The sequence below is a fragment of the Sinohyriopsis cumingii genome, chromosome 8 (assembly GCF_028554795.1).
Source record: "Sinohyriopsis cumingii isolate HCF-2022 chromosome 8, ASM2855479v2, whole genome shotgun sequence".
Classification (NCBI taxonomy): domain Eukaryota; kingdom Metazoa; phylum Mollusca; class Bivalvia; order Unionida; family Unionidae; genus Sinohyriopsis; species Sinohyriopsis cumingii.
The window spans coordinates 90,417,521-90,440,524 of NC_142968.1; the positions used below are offsets into that span (position 1 = coordinate 90,417,521).

At 37.7% G+C, this 23,004-nt stretch overlaps 1 protein-coding gene across 3 annotated transcripts in view; it reads left to right on the forward strand.

Moving 5' to 3' along the window:
* The first annotated feature begins 221 nt into the window (after positions 1-221).
* The window catches only part of LOC149794125 (ras-related protein Rab-1A-like), a 62,642-nt gene continuing 39,859 nt past the window's right edge, over positions 222-23,004 (forward strand). For 2 of the 3 annotated variants that reach the window (XM_089968111.1, XM_089968114.1), the window contains exon 1: positions 11,114-11,399. The gene's annotated coding sequence lies outside the window, so the exon portion shown is untranslated. Of the gene's footprint in view, positions 597-11,113; positions 11,400-23,004 lie in introns of those variants that run through there. The other variant, XM_089968113.1, reaches the window with a different exon arrangement.

The window sequence follows — 23,004 nt, forward strand, 5'->3', positions numbered from 1 at the left end:
AACATCAAGGAAAATACTTAAAACATTGGGTTTCCGTCCAATTGAGAGAAAAGATTTCGCCCAGGTTTTGGCAAACTGTACATATACATATAACCTTTCACAATGAATGACTCAGTCATCATTCATATAATCACTATTTTGTCGTTTTATTTAAAGGGAAATGAGTTCGTTTATCCTAGGACACAATATGTTTGTTGAGATAAAGGCTGTTATTTACAATCACGTTTTCGCAGATAGGAATGTACATGGCGTAATAGCAGTGCATGTCATGAATGAATGATAGACATGGATAGTTAATTTCCAGTGTGACATTGTATCAACTTTTGTATACAGCAATCTAATTGGAAATTCTTACTGAATCATGGGCTAATCACTTAATTGGAAATTCCGACCAAATCATAGGATGATCACTTCATTGGAAAGTCGATATCTTCAACTAAATTAACCTGAACCGAGCATACGTTCTTATATATCTCCTTAGAAATTGGTTCTCCGCTGACAGTGAGTGGAAAGAAGCATTGTACGTGATAATATATTGATCAGGCACCTACCTACCAAACGAAAAATTCCATTTGAATATACAGCCAAGTTCTGAGGTATCTTTTTTAATTATCTTTTTCTCTGTTTAACTGCAATTTCAACGATTCATCATCCATTCATCTGTAACTCCATCAATTCTGTTTATGTGCACTTAAAAATGAGTATCAAATTTTGAATCGTCGTCATAAATACATCTATCTACACAGATCGTAACGACTTATATATCTATTCACCATCCTACGCATTCAACAATCCATCTATCCGTTAATATGTATGTCTGTCTTTTTTGTTGTTTGTCTGCTTGGCAGTATAACTGCATGCCGATTTAAAAGTCTCAGACTGTTCGTACGTCTATCCGTGTCCTATTACCATGTCATCGGTCGGTAATAATGTCTTATCTTCGTCATCATTTGCCCAAATGAGGCAAATACTCAAAGTTCGAGTTTCTAGACGAGTCCTCCCCTCCCCCCGGCATACAAAATGAATCTACACAAATCACATGGCATAACTACAGGATGGATAGAATTATTGTTGTTGTTGTTTTAGGCGTATCACGAAACCACACACGAATTGCTATGCTAGCGGAATTTAATTTTCATCTATACGTACAAATCCGTTCGGCTTACCAAGCGAGCTCCGAGTCTGTACTTTAATAACATTCGACCGTATTCTATATTTTTGGGAGATGAGCGCAAAGAGGAATTAATGCTTTCAGAGTTATTTGACTCTCTCTCTCTCTCTCTCTCTCTCTCTCTCTCTCTCTCACACACACACACATATGTACAACCTCTTTTTCGTCTTGAGCGTTTGAAATCTCTGAACAAGTGTTTAACTGATTCATCACTAAGAATTACACCTGACCCTTTGTTTGTACAGATGATAAACAGGCAGGGTTTGTATACACATCATTTCATTACTTCAGTTTGGAACAGGCATGGCTTTGGAATCTGTATCCTTCCAAATGAGAATAGAGAATAGGATTACTTGGGATAGTGTTAACAATCAACTTTTGTGTGTATGTGTCAGAGAGAGAGAGAGAGAGAGAGAGAGAGAGAGAGAGAGACAGAGAGAGAGGGGTATATTACACTGGCGGACCGGCGATATGAGACAGACAAACGGACAGTAATGATAACGGAATGCATCTGGACGAAATAAGATCTACAAATAACAATACTGACATGGAAAATTAGAAATTTATTGTATTGCATTGCGCAACGTTCTACCTTTGTAGCAGAAAAGAGCGAAAATCAGCACATTTTATAAAATTGATGATTTTCCAGTAGCTTGGAATAGTGTTGATGTGCTAACAGTCTTGATGTATCACAATGATATAGTTCCAAATGTCCTTGAATTAATTCAGATTAATCACAAAATAATGATTTGGTTCGAGAGGTCAAAGATCACTTTGCAATTCCAATGAATTAATTAAATAAATAAATCCTCTCAGATATTAACTATAACACAACTAAAATTATTTCATATAAAGACTGATATTAAGATAGGAATGATTAATTCTGAAGTAAACAAACTTTGTATACCTCTATACCTCTCTACCTGACCAATATCGTAATAACAATTTTCTTTTAATACTCTATCATCTTAATGGGACTTTTCATTAAAATTTCAAGTTAAGTATACATAACACCTTTATAAACAAATGCGCTACTGGATAGCACGTGCTCCTAGAATATAAAGCGTTGCTGGACATTGACGTCGCGTTGCTTTGTATTGTTAAATACCCAAACTATGTTTGAGACAATGCCTACAAGGTTTTGTGAGATAACTTGGAAAAGGATATAATTAACCGCTTTCGCTGACATGTGACCAACATGACTATTGATTTAAACATATTGGAGGAAGTACGAGTGCGATATAATCTATCGTACTTCCTCATGTCTCCCACCGGAAACACATCACTATTTTAACTCAGTGGAATAATATTAAAGAGGTTTACAAAATATGCATGCTGTAATTGACCCATAAGTAGTAGTATCACGATAGGGATTTTAGATTTCGACAGCTAAGATGGATGAACTGCTTATATAAACCATGATTTTACTACTTTTACCCCGATCGTCATACGAGAATATATATATGATATAGAGGGTTTCACTGTTGCAACGGAGTTGCTGATCGTAGCGCTTGAAATTACCTTCCTTGGCTCCAATGATCATGCCCGCAAAAATGTCTAGTTCTGGATAGTTCAGAATTTCGCACCGTTTTACGCTTGGTTAACTAAACATAGAGTCAACAAAGGAAATAATTTTAGCTGTACTACAGATCATTATGGTTAAACCAATGAATACTTTACATACGTCTAACATCTTTTGTGCATACTTGGAGAATAATTATAGACGTCATATCAGATAATTAGATTCGGTGTCCATACTTACATTATATCAGATAATTAAATAATATTTACTATCCATACTTAAAGTATATCAAATAATTAAATAAAATACACTGTCCATATTTATAATATACCAGATAAGAGGAACTTAACCAAGCAATGACTACATTAGCTGTCATGGAGATAAAGGAGTGTAATTAATGCAGATTGAATATTTATTCATGTTTGGGTGTAAATATCGTACAATATTCAGTTTAATTAAAATGCCCAATGACAGTTTTTGTTTTATTTTATTTTTGGTGGGAGGGGAGGGGTTCTCCCATCTTTAAACAATCAAAAAAGTATTTCCTCATATACATATTTTTTTCTTACTATGTCCATTCAAATATAGCTATGCATTCGTTCAACCTAATATTTAATTGTTTACAGTCCTCGCCGGTTTTCTCTAAACTTGAAACATCAAATATCGGACGGTGCATGCAGTAACTTTCAGCATGATTTTTCTTTGCTTATGCTGACACGTTGTAATAATTTTTCAAAAGAGACAACATTTCTGATTGCCACCAGCAAATTGTCTGGAACAGCCTTCTTAAAATTAGATTAATTATATTTAACTTTCCTTGCATCAAATATATAAGTTTAAAAGATCCAATTATTTCACAGATTCCATTCTATTACTTTGGTTCGCCTTTTAAATCAATATCGATCCACGCGGCCGGATGTGAAATTGCAGACAGCGTGATTGGAAAATAGTCTGTTTGTAAGAACCCACTCTTCAAGTCAGTAATAAACGGATACTCACAAATATTCATATTTGTTGTCTTTATCTAACAGTCACTCTTTCTATCTTAGCACTCGTTTTTGACCAAAAGTATGTTTATGTAATATACGTATGCGAACACACATTCATTCAAGCATATACATACCCATGCACCAGATGAAATGAGACAAACAGACAGACATACAGACATACATGCAGATAGATGAGAACCAAAACTGTCTTATACATGCATAGTGTGTCTAATAACATCGATATTTCTCCAAACTGTATACTCTAAAAATTCCAACCGTTCAAGGAAATAAAATTAAAATCATCAAGAAGACTCGTACACGCGCCTTCCTGTTCAAGTGTGGTAGACATTTGTGCATTTTGAAAAATGATATATCCTTCCTAGATATAACTCAAGTTATTTCGTTAGAAATATAATGAACACTAATAGAAATGCAACAGTCTAAATCAGTAATAAAAAACCCTAAGAAGTAAGAATGTTTTCTCATTGTCATTCAACCTCCAGTAGCTGCAATGATTAAAGATGTAAAAAATGAACATATTTTCATTATTCTTCAAGCGAGATAAATTGCACTTACTATTTTTTCCCGCAGCTATACACTTTCGCACAATCAAATAATACAAACTAGAACACGAGGTAGTAATGGAAAGATAATGAAGTTTTGAAATAGGCAAAGAACATTTGCTTGAAAGCTGGGAACAGCGCAAGTTAATGAATAAAGATAAAAGATGTAAAAACAATTGATCAAATATTGATAGAATTTCTTTTTAAGATAATGAGATATCGATCTTGCTTGCGGAATGTGAGCAGTCTGTCACATTTTTGTGATCTACATCTGCCATCTTTATTGATTGAACTATCCGGAAGTGAGTTGAACCGAAACGCCCTCTGGTGTTTGCAAAAGGAGATAATAACCGTGAAATGGTCTGTAGGGCAATACAATATAATTGTAAAGCTAGCGGTAAAGATTTTGCATAGTGTAAATCTGCAAGCGTAAAATATGGAACTGTTATTAATTTTTTGGTAAATATAATTATTAATTCTTGGGAAATATAATTTTTAATTTTGGGAAATACAAATACTCAAACAGCGGCAACAGTGACGAAGCACCATTTCCGTCGTTGTATATACTGTGTCATTGCTGTCGCTGTTTATATTTCTAAGATGATGTTCTTTAGAAACATACTGGATACTATTCGTTATTCTGAGTGGAGTTTTACCCTCTGGTCGCGTAAAAGAAAATCTGCCGGTGGTCTGGCCAATACAGTATTATTGATTATGTCTATACTTTATATGTGGAGTCTAAAATACTGTTGACGCAATAGGATTATTGATCGCTACTATGCTGTGTATAATATTCCGCCGACAGTATTTTCTGTGTGTAGATGTTTTATTTTCTTCTTGGCAGCTATATTTTATCTTAGTAAGATGGGTGGTTAATTAGATTTGGCTGGCGTTATCCAGAGGATGGCCTCCCTCGATTTTAAATAGCCCGGTGGGACTGGATAGATAGAATATCAACAGAGGACTGAGCGAGACTATTGGGAATAAATAATGCAGTACGAGACCCTCCCCCCCCCACAAGAAAATTAACAAAATTAAACCAATGACAAGTAATAGCGGCAACTCCAATTCAATCTAAGTTATGTCAACAGAATTTAATAGTAGTGTATAATTTGGATTTATTTCATGATAATAACGAGCGGTGAAAAAGTTCAATGTCCACGACTGATTGCATCACCTTCCTCTCGTGACACGTGTGTCACGTCTTCACGTGTTGTATGACGTGTATCACGTCTTATTATTCTCTAGTCATCCTATTCTGTTCATGGACTTCCTACTATTTTAATCTGAATACGTCATCTATTTCCGTACTTCCGACTTCCGTCTTCGGACTCTCCTGTCTCTCTCAGAAAGCTGTTTCCTTAAAGGACAAAATTACCCCATAATCTCTATACGTATCACTTTCTATACGTACATAAAATGCCCTCACTTACGTTACTCAGAAGCATAAGTAGCTATCCAAACACTGCATAAATTCTGAAAGGACTATTATTTTTAGGTTTCCTCGTTGCCAAACTTCTTCTCTCTTAGAAAATTTCGGACCAAATAATTTCAACCAAGCTCGTCTCTTTAAATTCACACTACTTCCAAAGTGTATGCCTTAATTTACTCTGACCAATCGTACACAGCGATTCCTAAATTTTCCCAAGATAATCATTTCTTCCGTCAGGTTTTAGACAGCCTAGAATCTTTACAATCAACTTCTCTTTGAAAATGATAATTTGACTTGGGTTCCTATCAAGCGGTTATGGTTGGTAGCTCAGATGTTTAATTTCTAAGTACAGCGTTGCGATGCCCTGGACAAATCTCATAGAGTCGTAGACGCTGGCCTTTCAAGTTTAACACTGACATGGGGTAGGGAGAAAAGAAGAAAGTCGAAGTGACCCTTCACAAAGACTTTTCTGGTTTAAATGTGATATAAATGTAATGCTCCTTGCATTCCACTTTAAGGTTCAATACTATTCAAAATTCGACAATTTATAATATATATGAGTGAATACTACATTTATTCAATTAGTAAATATGGCAACAGTAACGAAAAGCATAAAGAATAAATTAATTATAGAAACGCATTTTACCAACGAAACATTTTCGTAAGAATGTCATGAATAGTCTATGCTATTCTGCGTAATGTTATGAGTTCTTGCGAAAAGAGATTCACATGCAAAAATACAGAAAATATTGAGTCAGTTCGCAAGCAGTGCAAAAAGTTGGATGCCATTTTACACGAGGCGGTATACTATTTTGTAAAGATCAACGTGCAGTGATTTGGCTAAATACCGAATTGAAGAAACTTCTGTTCAAACAAAATTTATTTGATAGTAATCCTCAGTGTATGGGGACAGGTGAAAAAGTTTATTTGCATCGCACAGCTGATAGCTTTCATTTTTTTTTAACATTTGCCGTCTATTATTTTAAATGACTCATAAAGCACGCTTTCCTTCGGCACAATTAAAAAATTAAATTGTTTGTTTTGTTCAAATACACCGAATCCATATTTAGTGCCTTTCTACAGGCACACATAAAGCTTTGTTGACCTTCCTTTATCTGTCTATCTGTCTGTCTGTTGTTCTCAATTTGGTTAATCATTTTTATCTTACTTCTTTTATGGAATATTTGAATATATTGTATTTTGTTTTTGCTTTTCATCTGTAGTGTTTTTCCGTTGCATTTCTAATATTTACAACAGGTTATGTCTTCGATACACGTTGCTTTGGGCACGCTTCGACTTTTTACCATGTTGATTTTAACATTTATTTCTGTACTTTTATTTCAAACACTATTTAATGTCAGCTGAAAGTGATGAAAAACAAAATTGTCAAAATCTGTTTATGTCCACACTTCTAAAAGTGTGCTGGGTTTTACTTCTTTCAAGTGTTTAGAAACACATCCCATGTTAACAGATTTTGGTTAAGTTTGTGATAATCCTTTGCGATTTAAGGTACGATTGCTGTGCGTTCTTTTAACTTAATTTAAGAGAAGTTTAAATGACACAACGATTGTATCAAGATGAATTTCTCACTCCTATTTTGTGTCAAATCTCATCGACTAGCTCCATGTCTCTTACACTATATATTTTTGTCCAGCTTTTTTAATGTTATCTATTTTTTCTTCCATAATTTAATTTTTACCTGCAAAATCATTGGGTATATTGTTTTTTACGTTTTTCATGTGTACTTTTGTTTCCTAATGATGATTTTTTGGTATGTACTTTCTTGTATTCTTATGTTATTTTATATATCTGGCAAGTCTCCAGTCCTTCATTTTCCTTTGCAAATTTTCTTCCCCCACATTTGTGACACATTCTAGAAATTCATTATCTTACAACAAAAAAACCTAAAAATATTCAAGTTCTTTAATACTTTCATTTATGCATTGCCCTTCCTTCAGCTCTAATGCGATCCACCGCTTAGTCATCTTGTTCGCGTTTCAATCCGAACGGAAATATCTTTACTAACACGGCCCGCCATATTTATGTAGGCAAATCTTTGTATTCAGTCAACAGAAGTGACGTAGTTCATACTCTTCCATAAGCTCCGAGTAATTACTTACAGTTTCGTGACTTTCGGAGTTACATCCTTCGAACTCATTGACACAGATTTTACCTTTCTCTGTAGTGAAACTCGGAATTTTCCAGAAACCTGAAAAGGACAATGATCGGGCTGGTTGTTTACACTGAAAACTCCCGTTTGGATTGAAACGGGAGCAAGATGACAGTGATGACGGTGATTATGCTACCAGCCAAGTCCAGTCCGAAATTACGAATGAATAAACGAAATGTAAAAATTGCGTGCATTTATTTAATATCCTTAATGCTCCTCGATTTTAAAGTTGCATGGTGGGAGGGGTACAGACAACGTGTGGGTGGGTGTTTAGATACATTGATTGTCATCTGTCGACCACTCAGTATCTGATAATTTAATCACAGTCCATAATATTAGCTATTCGGGGTGAACTCATAAAACAACAAGTCTCACGAATGTTTGCATTTAGCCAACACGCCAAAATATCGTCGTAGTGCTTTCATCTTTAACTTGGTATACTTTAATAATTATTATGCTTCCGCATTGGTCTGTTAAAGAAATGAACATTGGCTGCAGATCACGCGACAGATGCTTCTGTTGAGCAACTTTAGATAAGGGAATATAGGAGTTTTTTTTTAAAAAAAATAATAAAAAAAACTAGGTCGGCTTCTTGGGTATTATTGTAATTCATGATACTCTTTGAGTTCGAACTTTGTTTCGCAAATGCCAAATTTGCCCCGGGTCAGCTGTTTAATGTGCTTGTACTAATGGCAGTTCCTTGATAAAAGTCATGCGTGTCGAAAAGAAGGGTATATTATTGCTTTTTAGCAAGTGGTAGATAGTCATACACCAATAGGTGGCAGTGGATCGTGTCTTCGCATATATTTAGTGAGTAAGACATTTAATTATGGACATACATTCTCTTACTGTCTTTCTTTTCTCTGTGTTTCCCCCACCCCCACCCCCAGCTTGATCTCATTTAAATGTGCACTTCACGGGTTCTCTGGACACATCCTTCATTAATTAGGGGAGAAACACCAGTTGTCACAATTACGGTTGTGTCACCTTAATGTGGACCATCTGACAAATTTACTGGGACTAAATCAGTGTGAAACAAACATTTAGAAGCAAAACTACTACTACTACTACTACTACTTGTTGCTGATGTCGTTGTACTTAATTGCATCATTATTTGCTGTTGTCTTTACTGTTGGTTCACATTTTGTATTCAACCGACCCGAGTGCAATAATAGTAATGAAAATCACACTCTTTTGGGTATTACCACTAACTTTAAACTTCACAATGAATTCAAGTTTATTTATATTAGTTTATTTTCACGTACAATTTTACAAATGATAAATTTATGATGTTTTCCCATGTCCAGATGAAAGTTTTGCATTTCGCTTACGTTATGATTTGTTAGGTGAGGTGAATGTTGGTAGGTCAGATTTAAAAATTATTTACTGAAAATCTTAATATACAAAGCTAGGTGTCGAAATGTATCACATTTATCCTCTTTCAGCACATTCCCTCTATCTTCCAGTGTTCCAGGTTATTCTGTCATGATAATTAATGTTTAGACTGAGTGCGGAATAAATTAGTCTACCATTGTATAATAAACATTTTAATGAATCTCTACCCAGATGAACACCTCACTGTGTGTAATGTAATGTTTACTTCACTGAGTATTTACAAGTCAAGTTTGATCGTCTGACTGTCAAACCGAGTGGATCATAGAGACAATCTTAAATTATCATATTTATCTAACTCTGAACTTAGACCGCTCCGGTGGCACAGTGGTTAGCGCGTCCGCCTCGGATGCGGTAGGTCGCGGGTTTGATCCCCGGCCGAATCATACCAAAGACTTATAAAAATGGTACTCACAAATCCTTCGCTTGGCGCTCAGCATTAAGAAGTTAGTGTTAGACTGGTCGACCTAATGTCAGGATAATGTTACTGGGTGGGACGTCATGCTACATGTCTGCGGTATGATGCCCCAGTGCTAGACATCACCATAAATTGCCACAATGCAGACACCGCGGCGATATGTCTGAAAAATTGTTAAAGATATGTTAAAAATCCAACACACATTTCTGTTGTAAATCTATTATATTTAACGTTCTCCCCAAATCCCCGAAAGGTCAATTAAAGGTTTCTCTAGCAGGTAGCCAACAGGTATATATAGAATAAGCCATTGCTGTACAATTGATAGGCACACCTGACCATGTAGCTTTAAATTAGAATATTTATTTCGAGCTAATTTTGCCGCCGCCAATTTTGTGAGACAAGTAGCGTAATATGCATTAACGAGCCGACTGGCCTGGTATTTATAGCGCTAACGCATTAAACTCAACATATTCATGACTATTTCTCCTTTGATTTGTCTTTAGTTTTGTTTGATTTTAAAATAGTAGATGGTAACAAGTACTTCTGACCATCCCAATTTCAGTATACAAATGTACACACGCTATAGACTACCTGGCGAAACGTATCTTTCCCGTATAAAATTATTTCCTCCCTCTTCTCAAATTAACCCATTAAGAATGTGTACAAGGGAAGTTCCGGAGGGTGGAGGTTGTGATGCGGAGGCGATGCCCTTTCCCCCTACAAAAATAGCGCAAAACAACGAGAATGTTTCCTAGAGGAAGATTTCATTACATTTACATGCATACAAGTATGCATTGGAAGCACTTTAAGTGCCCAGACCTCTCCGCCTACTCACTTTGCCACCCCCACCCCCAATTGCATTCAAATGACCTATGTATTTTATCTCACAATCGAATAATACAGTACGGTCATGTAATCTTGTGTAATAGAATTCTATCAAATCAAAGAAGAGTTAAAAGTGTTGCATAGATTTTATCATCAAGCCATCTAAAAGTATGTCATACGGAGCTTGCCTATATAAATTAGTGTCGACCTGCAAACATCAAATTTTCAATCTTTCTGAGCTGGTGATGTCTATTCTTCGTTTGACAGATACCCAGCCATTCAACACATACTTTTCTATATGCCCCTTACCGACGATTTGAAGGAGAAAAATGTGCTGAAGATATTCAATGCATATTATTTATTTCATCGCATTTCTATGGATATTCTCTCCTTAATGTTGAAGAATGAATTCCCCAGTATTATCCATTTGTGTTACAAACAGTGAAAGCTGTTTTATCTCGGTGATATTTGCTTATTTTAGGATCTTCTTTCGACCGACCTTTACGTATACAATGGATGCATTTATCAAACAGACATCGCATGTTACAGATTGAAGGGCTGTGTACAGCTGTATTTATACATTTTATCCAAGAAGCATTTGGAGATAAATACTGCATGGAACTGATTCACTGAAGGCCTGAACAGACGTTTGTATGTTGCCCTGAGGGGGAAGTATCATCGTCTCTAATGATCTGCACTATTAAGCTATCTCTAACTGTCAGAGAAGGAAGTTAATAAGACAGAAGCAGGGGTATACTTTCAGATCATTGTTTCTTTACTGGATGCTAAGTGTTTTCAGCTGGCTAAAACATATTCATACAAGAAGAGGGTCGAACTGTACACTTAGAAATTGAATAATCGCAGTGGTCACATTACGTACTTTGCGTCTCCACGATTCCATTTCGATCCTTGGTGTGGTAAGTAGAAGCATTTATGGTATTCACTGTAGTATGTTCCCCCCCCCCCAACTAGTTTTTAAAAATCAGCATCCCTGCTTTGGAGATTGATCTTGGAATTCGCTGTGCAAATGGAGTGAAAGGGAAGTTGGCTTTCGATAGAAGCATGTTTTAAGTATGTACATCATGTACTAGGATTAACTGAGTTTAATTGGGACTTATTTATAATACGATGAATGTATCTATAATTCAGTCTCATTTCGGATATTGGTGAAAGTCCTGTATCTGGTCACGAAATGTTGTTGTTTTATTTACTTGACCCATATCCATAGTAGTGTGTACAAATCGCACCATTGGTAATATTCTTTGATTTTCTTAACAAGGCTCAGACTCTTCATAATATAAATGCTATAATGATTTTATTGACACCAATTTCTAAAAAAGTAACAAACAACAACAATAAGTGATTCAGGTTTGTATTTACCTCTGAAGTTGCAGGAGTTAAAGGGATATGTACAGAATAAGTCATCTCTTCAAATGAATGAATACCGACTTCTGATTGTTTCGTAACGGAGATAATGTCGCTGATAAAATGATGGATATTACTATCGACTGTGGAAGTAAAGTCAGGTGCTCTCTGAGGTTGACGAGAGCGAGAGATAATATCCATCAATCATAAAATTTCACTCCACATTTCGAGTAATAAATGTTATTTCAGATTTGGAAATCTTATCCAAAATGAACAGATGAATGCATCTTTATAATTATTTTAATATTTTAAACTCAAATTTAAAGTCGAGAAAATTTTTACGAGGGAGGGGTATGAAGAAAACCACGGTCCACTGATTGTTTATAAACTACCTATCTACGGTAGAACGCCAGACATGGGTCGCGGGACTGATACCCTCACAGGCCAATCCAGTTGGCTGCCTCAGTGTGCCTTTGGGAAGGCACTTATTTCCCTCGGTATGATATAGTCAAAAATATGTTAAAGTGCATTTAAGACCAAAGATAAAATTGCAATACAGGTGATCAAGCTTGGGTCATCCAAAGTGCAAAGCTAGAATTTGGACATTGTGTTATTCAGGCGTTTTGACTCGGCTTATCCATCGCATGTTTGACTGTTTTCGCAGCCGTATCCTGCCAAGTTTGAATTTGGTGTCTGATCCCCATTTGGTCGGACTCATTGGCAGATAGATGCGGTAATGTTTCTTATATAATTGTTGCTTATTATAGGATTGCTCGTGATTATATTAGAAGAGGAAAAAAGTACTTATAATTACTTACGTTAAATGGAACTTTAAGATTACTATTTTTGTAAAACCCTAAAGTAGCTCACATGAATCGTTTCCATTTTCCATTTTCTTTTCTTTCTCTCTTTCGCTTTTGCTTCTAATTAGTCCCCGCCTACCGCATTTTAAAGACGTAATAACATTAGCATTCATTTCCTTGTGCAAAATATTCTTTTTCGCTCAGTCACTTCTCTCTATCTCTCTTGGTTGTTCTATCACTTCTCACATGTTTGTCTGTTTATGTAATTTGATAGTAGTTAATGGGAGCGATATAGCGTCAATGGAAAATACATACAGGCCCTCTTGGGCTTGTATAGCGTCAAGACTTTTCAGATCACCCTGGGCACGTTTTGCATCAGTGGGAATTGAACATGGGGAATACAGGGCCCGTATAGCGTCAAGGGAAAGATTGGTTGTTGTATAGAGACAAAAGGAATGAAACAGGTCACGATACTAAACATTGGTAACAATGTAGCAAGGGGCTGACCTGAATACGCGCTATTCTAAAGAGATGCAAATACAGAAGAGATATAGACATATACATATATAACACACACAAGACATAGACACATATTGAAACCGTAGGTTAAATGAGAACATATAAGGAAAAATACACTGGATACGTATATGGACAAGGGGAATTTGGCATTGGAAAATTTAACGTGGGTGGGACCTTAGCGGGACAAGGGAAGGTTTAACATAGGTTGGGACTGTGTAGGGACAAGGGGAATCGAACATAGGGAATGTATAGCGACAATGGATTGGGACTGTCAAGGTACAGTGGGAACTGAACATAGGACTATCTAGGAACAAGTAGACCTTAAACATGGATGGGCCTATCTAGGCATCAAGGGGAAATTGGATACGAACTGTCTAGGGACAAGGATGGTAGAGTGCCCAAAAAACAAAAACAAAAACAGAGACAGAGACAGACATATACTAATACAAGCCCGAGATTTTTATATAAAACATTACCTGGACCTGAAATTATGTTGGCAGTGTTCATAAATTTTCATGCCTGTAATGATGCTATAAATAGCTATAATCAGTGAAAAGACTAACGCCAAAATGGATGTGAGCAAAAGTGTCGATAAAATGGACGAAATTATCCCAGAATTTAGATTAAAATGGATAATCCTAGTAACTATTTATAATCTCATCTTGTCGGAAAGTCCTATGAACTAACCTAGTATTTATTTATAGCATAACCTGTTGAAATTCCTATGCTATGAAATCCCACCATCTATTTATAGCTACAACATGTGGAAATTCCTATGAAAAATCCACTATCTATTTATAACCTCATCTTGTAGGAAAGTAATATGAACGAACATATTATCAATTTATAGCTGTAACCTATTGAACCTCCCACTATTTATAGCTACAACTTGTGGGAAATTCCTTTGAAAAAACCGCACTATCTATTTCTAGCCTCATCTTGTGCGACATTCCTGTTTAAAAACCATAATATCTATTTATAGCTACAACCTGTGGAAAAACCCAAGGTTATATTTATGGTCTCAAAATTTCCAGTTTCAATGACGTCACTGTACTGAACACTAGGGGAATAATGACAAACGTTTTGCAAGTGGCTGACCTGAATACGCGCTACTGTAGGTAGGTAGGTAGATGAAATTTATTTGATACGGATAAAGGGAGTTTTATAGAGACAAACAAAGACGGATGCATACACCCACACACAAACAAACATACGCGCGTGCGCACACACACAAACACACACATACCAAAGAGGGAAGAAGAGAAAACAAAGTCAAAATATACTATCCATACAGAAGGGAAGGGGAAATAAACCCAATATCTACTATAAAAAATATCTAAATATTTGCTATAAAATCTCATACAAACACGCACTCTACTCTCCACACAAATGTACGCGCAAGCATACAAACTCAAAATATACTATCCACACAAACGTGCACACACACACACACACACAGTGAAAAAGAAAAAAAAAAGCCAGAATATACTATCCACACAGAAGGGAAGGGTAAATCCCAATATATAGTATAAAAAATACCCCAATATTTGATATAAAAAACAATATCTATTATCAAAAATACCCCAATCACTACTATCATAAAACCTCAGCATCTACTATCCACACAAACAAACACTCTACTATCCACACAAACACACTTTACTATTTACACAAACGTACACGAACGCATACAAACACAATATCTACTATCCAAACAAACATACGCGAACGCATACAAATATAATACCTACTATCCACACAAACGTACGCGATCGCATACAAACCACAAATATACTATCCACACAGAAGGAGGAGGACAAATACAAACCCGAAATATACTATTCACACAAACGTACGCAAACGCATACAAACACAATATCTACTATCCACACAAACGCTCGCGAAAGCATACAAACCCCAAATATGTTATTCACAGAGAGGGAAGAGGGGAAAAAACCACCCTAAACACACTCTGCTATCCACACAGACACACATTCTCCTATCTACAAAAACACACACTCTTCTATCCACACAAACTCACGCGAACGCATACAAACCCCAAATATATTATCCATAGAGAGGGAAGAGGAAAAAAACCCAAACACACTCTACTATCCACACAGACACACATTCTCCTGTCTACAAAAACACACACTCTTCTATCAACACAAGCGTACTCGAACGCATACAAACACATATATACTATCCACATAAACGTACGCGAATGAATACAAGCACACACTCTACTATCCACACAAACACACACTCTACTATCCACACAAACGTACGTGCATGCATTCAAACGCACACACACACACACATGCACACACACACTACACAGAGGGAAGAAGAAAAAAACAAACCCAAAATATAATATCCAGAGAGAGAGAGAGAGAGATAGAGAGAGAGAGACAGATACAGAGAGAGAGAGAGAGAGAGAGAGAGAGAGAGAGAGAGAGATAGAAGACAAACACACACTCTGTTGTAAAAAACCGAATATCTACTATCAAAAATACCCCAATATCTACTATCCACACAAACGTACGCGAACTCATACAAACACACTCTACTATCCAAACAAACCCAAATATACTATTCATACAACGTACGCGCACGCATACACAAAACCCCAAAATATACTATCCACACAGGGGAAGAAAAAACAAACAAATATACTATCCATACAGAGGGAAGAGGGGAAAAAGTTTTAGGCAAGAAAGCAAATCTGTTCAATTCATATGAGTGGCCCTGATTGTTTTTAAACGTCATTCCGTTAACACAGAGGACATCGCATATGTCTTCTTCTCTTCCTCAAACTTCTTCTGACTTCTGGACCGATGATGAGGAATCTCTTCAGACATCATTGTCTCACCACTCAGATTATTCTTTTCCAAACACTCGTATCGGTGATCTGGATGATTGTCCATGATGATCTGACATACATGGATAAGTCCGTCCGGAACATCATCGATGATACGAGGGTAGATGATTCAACGTTAGTCTACATCTTGTGACGAGAACAAGTTAAGGGCAAGATGTGAACGGGGATATTTATAATGGAAGAACGGATCGAAACGGATTTAGTTTTTTTTCACCAATCCTAATACGCATTACAAAATTCAGTCACAGTGTGGTGTCTGTCTTCCAATCCGAAGAGAACTGCCTATAACGTCACAATCCTCGAAAAGAGATAGTATTCATTTTTTCAACATCAATTAAGACTCAAAATTCATTTTTTGCCTTATGATGTACGTGTGTGTGTGTGTGAGTGCTTGAGTGTAGGTTCTTATTATGATTATAAAAATAAAATCCAAGCGACACATACGTTTTCTGTCTGGTCTATTCCGTTAAAAAGTTTGCAATCCAATTCATAAAACAACACTTTAAAAAGTTCATAGACATCTTTGTCTTTTTGTTCACTCTCTTTTTTTAAATTTCTTCATCTTCACATGTGTTTCCTCCTCTTCTTCCTCAATTTCTCCTAGTTTTTGTCTTCTCTTTATTCTCTTTCTGAACGTGACTGGGTTCTTCCTTTTGGGAGGGTACCTCTTCTGTTTTTCCTGTTCGGAAATCCTCTCTTCCTTTTGCCCCTGTTGTTTCTTAGGGCAGACTGAAGACCAATGTCCTTTCTCTTGACAATAATAACAAGTATCTTGACTTTTATCTCTTCTAACACCTGTCTTGCTTTTTTGACATTCTGGACATTCCGTAACCCAATCCCATTCTACATACAGATATTTTAAGTATCTTGACTTTTAGCTCGAAAGGAGGCGGAACAGTCCGTCGGCTTCACTGAAGACAACTTTCGTATGACACCTCGCAAAGCTCTGATCAGAAGTTCGATCAGTGTGGGCTCTTCCATCATTATGGTCGGTTTGAGACTGAAATTAATATTGGGAGGGAAGACGTTGACCCTTTATGTAGGAAATACAATAGTCTGATATAGATATAGAGACCCATAGCGTTTCAAATATAGTCATTTGACTTTTTGCAGTCAAGATGACACGATCGCATCATTTCGTAGACGAAGGAGAAGAAAGTAAGATACAGAAACGTGTCTTATCGACTCGCACAGTTGCTGAAGTCTTGGCTCAAATTCATGCTAGCGATTTTAAAGATGACTTAAGTGAACCCGAATCCAGACCCAGAGAGTCCACACCCAACCAAAGTTCACCATTATCACCCGAAAAATATTACCACATTCGAGTGACGGAAACACGCTCTTCTAGAAAATCTTGAACTACGGCCTACAAGTACACGGTGAAGTTTAAAGATTTCAAGTCCGAAGTACCGTTGGAGAAAGCAGACGGGTTCATCACTGATGTGTGGGATTCTTTGTTAACCACACTGAAACTACAATGTGAAGCCAAAATAATACGATCGCTTGAGATTTTCCATTCATCACGACAGTTTGAAGTCGCCCGTTTAGATCGAGTTTAGCAACCCAGCAGAAATGATGCCTTCCAAAGTCATCGCAAAGATCCAACACGTGCAACAAACCAAAGACAATTTTCACATCACCGGTGGAAAAGCGACACTGTTCATGACCAACGTGTCTCTTCCCCAAGGGACCAGACAGTGCATAGAAGTGTCATTGATGGACGACCTTCGTAGCATCAAGCGTAGCCTCGTCCAAATTAACAATCCTTAAGCAATCGTGGTGGGACGAACGTATGCCGACAAGAACGACACGGCAGAATGGAAAAGTGACTGGAAAACTATTCAACAATCTGACCGAGCCAAACAACTAAGAGAAGCAGATCGCCTGTAACAGCAAGCAAGGATATCCAAAGACACCACCTGTGGCATTCCTGAAATGCAAGAAATGCAAGAATGACCTGGCTCCACGTTACACCTTGAAAGTGCGCCCTCAAGAAGTGCGCGGACCTCTATTGTTTCGAGGCAAAGATGTTAAAGACGGACAATAACGTCTATCGTCACGATGAATATTTTGATGCAATTACCAGTATTGCCGCATTCCTCGGTAACAGTTATTACTGTGAAAAATGGGACTATGGCTATAACAATCGAGAGCAACACAAGCATTGTGGATCGAAATGTGAGGTATGTTTGGCCTCTCAACCCTGTCATGAAGAATGACAAGAATGGGTGCATTGCGCAGCTTGTCAGCTCACTTTTGTCAGACCTGCATATTACCAACAACAGTTCACAGAAGAAAAATGCTTATCAACTGCTGCGATTGTGCCCTAATTGTGGACAAGTCAAACGTACCAACTGTGCCAAGGCACACGTATATTCAGGAACGAAATGCTTCATTCAAAAATACCATTCCAAACATCAAGAGGAAGACGATGACCAGAAGAAAAGTAATTTCATACTTTTCTTTTGGAATGTATGCAAGAGACCGGTATTCACATTCCTAATTTCTGTGTGGCTAATCGAGTGTTCGAGAAGTGCACCCAAGAGCTTATCTTTAGTCATTTTTCTCACTGTAACAAGATTCCTAGAGGACGTGAAAAAATATTTCGGCGACCTAACACTCTAGCCGATTTTGCCCGATGGCTCTTAGATCCCATCGATGAGACGTGGAGCGAGATACAAGAGGACATCGAACGTTACGGAGTCTGTCATCGCCATGCCACTGTAATGGCTCACAATTTCTTGGGATATTATTGACAATTATTTCTTCTCAGATACTATACGGTGCAATGTACCGAACGTCCTAAAATGACTTTGAACGAAGCCAAAATCATTTCCATGCAAGTGGGACAAGTGAAGTTTAAAGAGTCGATGAGTTAGTTGGCCATGCCTTTGAACCAAATGCCTTAAACGTTTGGAATGCAGAAATGGCCAAAGGTTATTTTCCTCAAATTTTCAATACCGAGGCAAAAATCAACACGCCGTTCTACCCATTTGCCCGAGGGTCACTACTACGACCCTGTCTGCATATGCACCGAACAATGAGAAGCTTTATACGCTAGGTACCACACTCACGCCTCGGTCCTCTTCGACTTTCTGAAAAAATTTGAAACTATTGTTGTTCCGACGTGGACATTTTACGACATTGCTGTGGAAAACTTCGAGAATTATTCATGGAACACTGAGGGACCGATCCTTTAAAAGAAGCCTACGCCATCGCCAAAGCGTGTTCCTTAATATACCGCCAACGGTTCATGCCCGAAAACACCCTAGCTGTCATCAACACTTAAACGACCAACTCGGTCAAAGCCTTTCGCTGGCTACATTATTTATGCGACAAGGAAGATAAATGCATTCAACATTCCCGAAACGGAAGAGGCGAAAAGACCATAAGACCGTATTCAGTGGATGGCTGAGACTTAGAAAACCCCAAGATCGTGTATGAGTTTAACGGGTGCTTATTTCACGGATGTCCCTTCTGCTATCCTCAACGTGACACTAAAAATCAGTTTTTACATCGTACCAGGGAAGACTTGTACGAGGCCGTTGTCAGCGACTCTTGAAGTTAGAACAGCAAGGATATGTGGGAACACGAGAACGATGACCGTTTGAAAACAGATCCCGAGTTTAAACGTATCGTGGAAAGTTACAAGCTGGTTGACCCTCTGAAACCGCGGAATAGTTTGTACGGAGGACTGACTGTTTGCTGTACCACGCCGACGAGGAGAAAGGAGAAGAATTCAAATACTAGTACGTGTGTTCGCTGTATCCTTACGTGTGCAAATATTGTCATTTTTTCCGCACAGCACCCACAACTGCTGACGAAACACATCGACCTGGACAACAATCAACAATACGAAGGATTGATTCAATGCAAAGTCTTACCTCCCACGAACTTGTGCTTCCCGTTTTACTTCACCATTGCCAAGGAAAACTGATGCTTCCCTTGTGCCGTACTTCTTCCGAAACGTGCAACCAAGACCGACCATGTCAGCACACCCAAGAAGAATGCAACCGGACGGGAACGTGGATCAGCGTCTAATTGTTTCAAGCTCTGTACCTGGGATACCATTTGTTAGAAGTGTACGAAGTTCACCACTTTCCCAAGACACAAAAATACAACAAAGACAACGAGACTCAGAAGGGCATCGATCGCCTGGGTCAACGCCACCCTGACATCGAAGGAGACAGTTTAGGAGCCTGGACAGACGAGCACCCCAACGACAAGATTCTAAGTTTTCCTAGTGGCGGTCCAAAACATTACGGCTACGAATACCGAGACCGACAAGGGGAAGTGCACACTGAGTATAAAGTGAAAGAATTGACTCTCAGTTATCGCATCAGCTGAGTAGTGAAGTTTGGCGTACTGATAGATGCATTACAGTCCGGACTGGTTGAAAACTTTAAAGTAACCACATCGGAACAACAGTATCATGATATTCTCTCTGGGTATCCTACTGAGTGTGCTGGAGAAGTTTATAGAGATATTATTTTCTTTGATGATTTACTTCAACGTGCGCGTAATGAAGTAGACGCAGAATCAGGCTGATTATTTGTTTTATGAAGAGGATGAGGAAGTAGAAACTAGAATTAGAGGTTAATTCAGTATTTGTATCAGAGTTTAACAGTACCTTTGTAATGTGAAGTTGAGTGAATCTAAAGGGTTTTAAATTGAAAGGTGGAAGAGAAAGTTTATGGCTTTACATGTGGCTAAAAGTAGTACATGGAAAGAAAATATGCACAGATTTTACACGGATAGACATGAGGAATATAGGAATGATACATATGGTTTGTATAAGGACTCTGAAGTATGGAGAGATCATGGTGTAAATAGGATTTGAGAGTTTATAAAATTAAACGTGTTGAGTAATGAGAAATGCGTAAAGTACTTTGCATTGGGATATACAGATGAATATGAACATAACTAGTACATATATATGTTGCATGTCCAATTGGCTTGTATTGAATGGATAATGCTTTGACCAAAACACAGGTCGTAGAGCTCATATATGTAATTGAATAAATACTTTTTTTTTTACCCATACAAGATAATTTTCTTGATGGAGTCACTACTCTTTATGGATTAATGCTTTAAGGTACAAGCAACACAAGTTGATTATTTATGTCCATAGCAGTGGGAATAAAGTGCCTTGCTCAAGGACACAATAAGGTAGCTGACCCATGCTGGTCCTATGGTAGGATTCTAACCAGCACTCTATGAAATATCTCTGTATTTTCCAGTGTCTTTCTATCTTCTGTGACTTGGAAGTTGACATCCCTTCGATTCAAACCTACCACGAAAGAGAAAGGTTGCAAGAAAAAAATAAACGAGACAGTTGGTGTCCTCAAGAGTGCTAGAGACGGTACTGTGCCGTTAGGACATGTCCGTATTCCAGAAAACCACGCTATTCGAATGCGATATCTCATTCTCTCTGTCAATTTTACTTTGTCGCTGACCACGATGTCTACCAACTCTGATTTCTTTTGCGTCCGCGTTTGAACTATATAAATTGTTGATTCATCTTCCTATGAAGATGTGTTCAAGACTAGCCAAGCTGAACGAAGCTTACGTGAATTTACATCGTGCGAGGCAAAATCCTGATACCCAGACCTGTAGAGAATGTCATAATGTTGAAAGTGACCGAATACCTGATATAACAGTTCTTCAGAGATGAGATCAGAAAGGAGAAAGAAGAATGAATGGAGACGTACAGACTACAGACGCAAAGAGAGAAGAGAGAACAGCAGCAACAGAGCACCAGGAATCAGACAGAGGATTTGTAGTCTGCCGTGTAGACATGAAAGAGTTCTCCTTCTCTTTCCGAAGAAGCAGACCATTTCCTGTGGAAAAGCCTGCTAACAGACGGAGACGCAATCTTAGACGATACAAGATTGCAATAGATCCCCGTCCAGAAAAACAGCCCATTTCAGGGCTATCCCAGTACTCCAGAAAAGAGATACTAGTTCAATTGCCAATCATATTATTTTGTGTGTCTATAAGCAGTTCGTTTCTTTGTATTATGTCCAAAAATAGATATACGTCTATCAACACTTCCTTTCCCTGTCTTGTCAAATAATCAGTGTGTTTTTGTTTGTAGTTTGTAGGTAAAAAGTGAGCAAGTGTTTCTTTTAGATCCGCTCTTTCCATGCATTTTGATAATGATATGGGTATTGCAAGTTTTGGTATCAGGTTTATGTTTTCCTTCAGCTCCATGCTTGACAAATATAAAAGGAAGCGCTAGTCAGTCTGGCTAATCTCAAATTACTCCTAAATTATTAAACAAATATACCCCCCTTTAAAAAATTAAAGTTATTATTATTACCCACTGCCCAATCCATTACATACAATATAAAGCTCAAACCAAAGACGGGCACCTTTGACACGTCCCCCGAGACCTGAACACTCAGCCATGGTGTCCGTCTTCGAGAATCATTCCTAAAGCATGAAAGAAATATACCCTTAACTTATAATTTAATTTCAAAATCTCTCTTGACTCCTACTCCTACCACCCTCTAACAATCTACCCATACTTGCTCCTCAACATCTCTGTCAATAACAAAACAAAATAACACAGAGTAGTCTTTCCAAATTCAGTACATTTTTAGAACTTTTAGGAAATACAGATCCAAAATTCAAAATTCTTACAAGACGAAAAGTATTCCAGTACCACGGAGTCAACGGACACACTTCTGTGGATGGGTGCCTGCCTTCCTGCCTGCTTCCTCCCATGCCTTGGTCGGACAACAAAGAGCGTGCAATTCGCGCATAAATACCTCCCCCAAAATAAGACTAAATGAGTGATGGTTCTATTTTCACTCATCCACTAAACTGGTACAGATGGCTCAAACATGAGTGTGTGCTGGTTCTACTCACACTCACGACAGCCTATCACTCAGATAGCATGAAACTTTATGTTTTGCTATCTGACGGCTCAATTAACAGCACTCTTTGAGT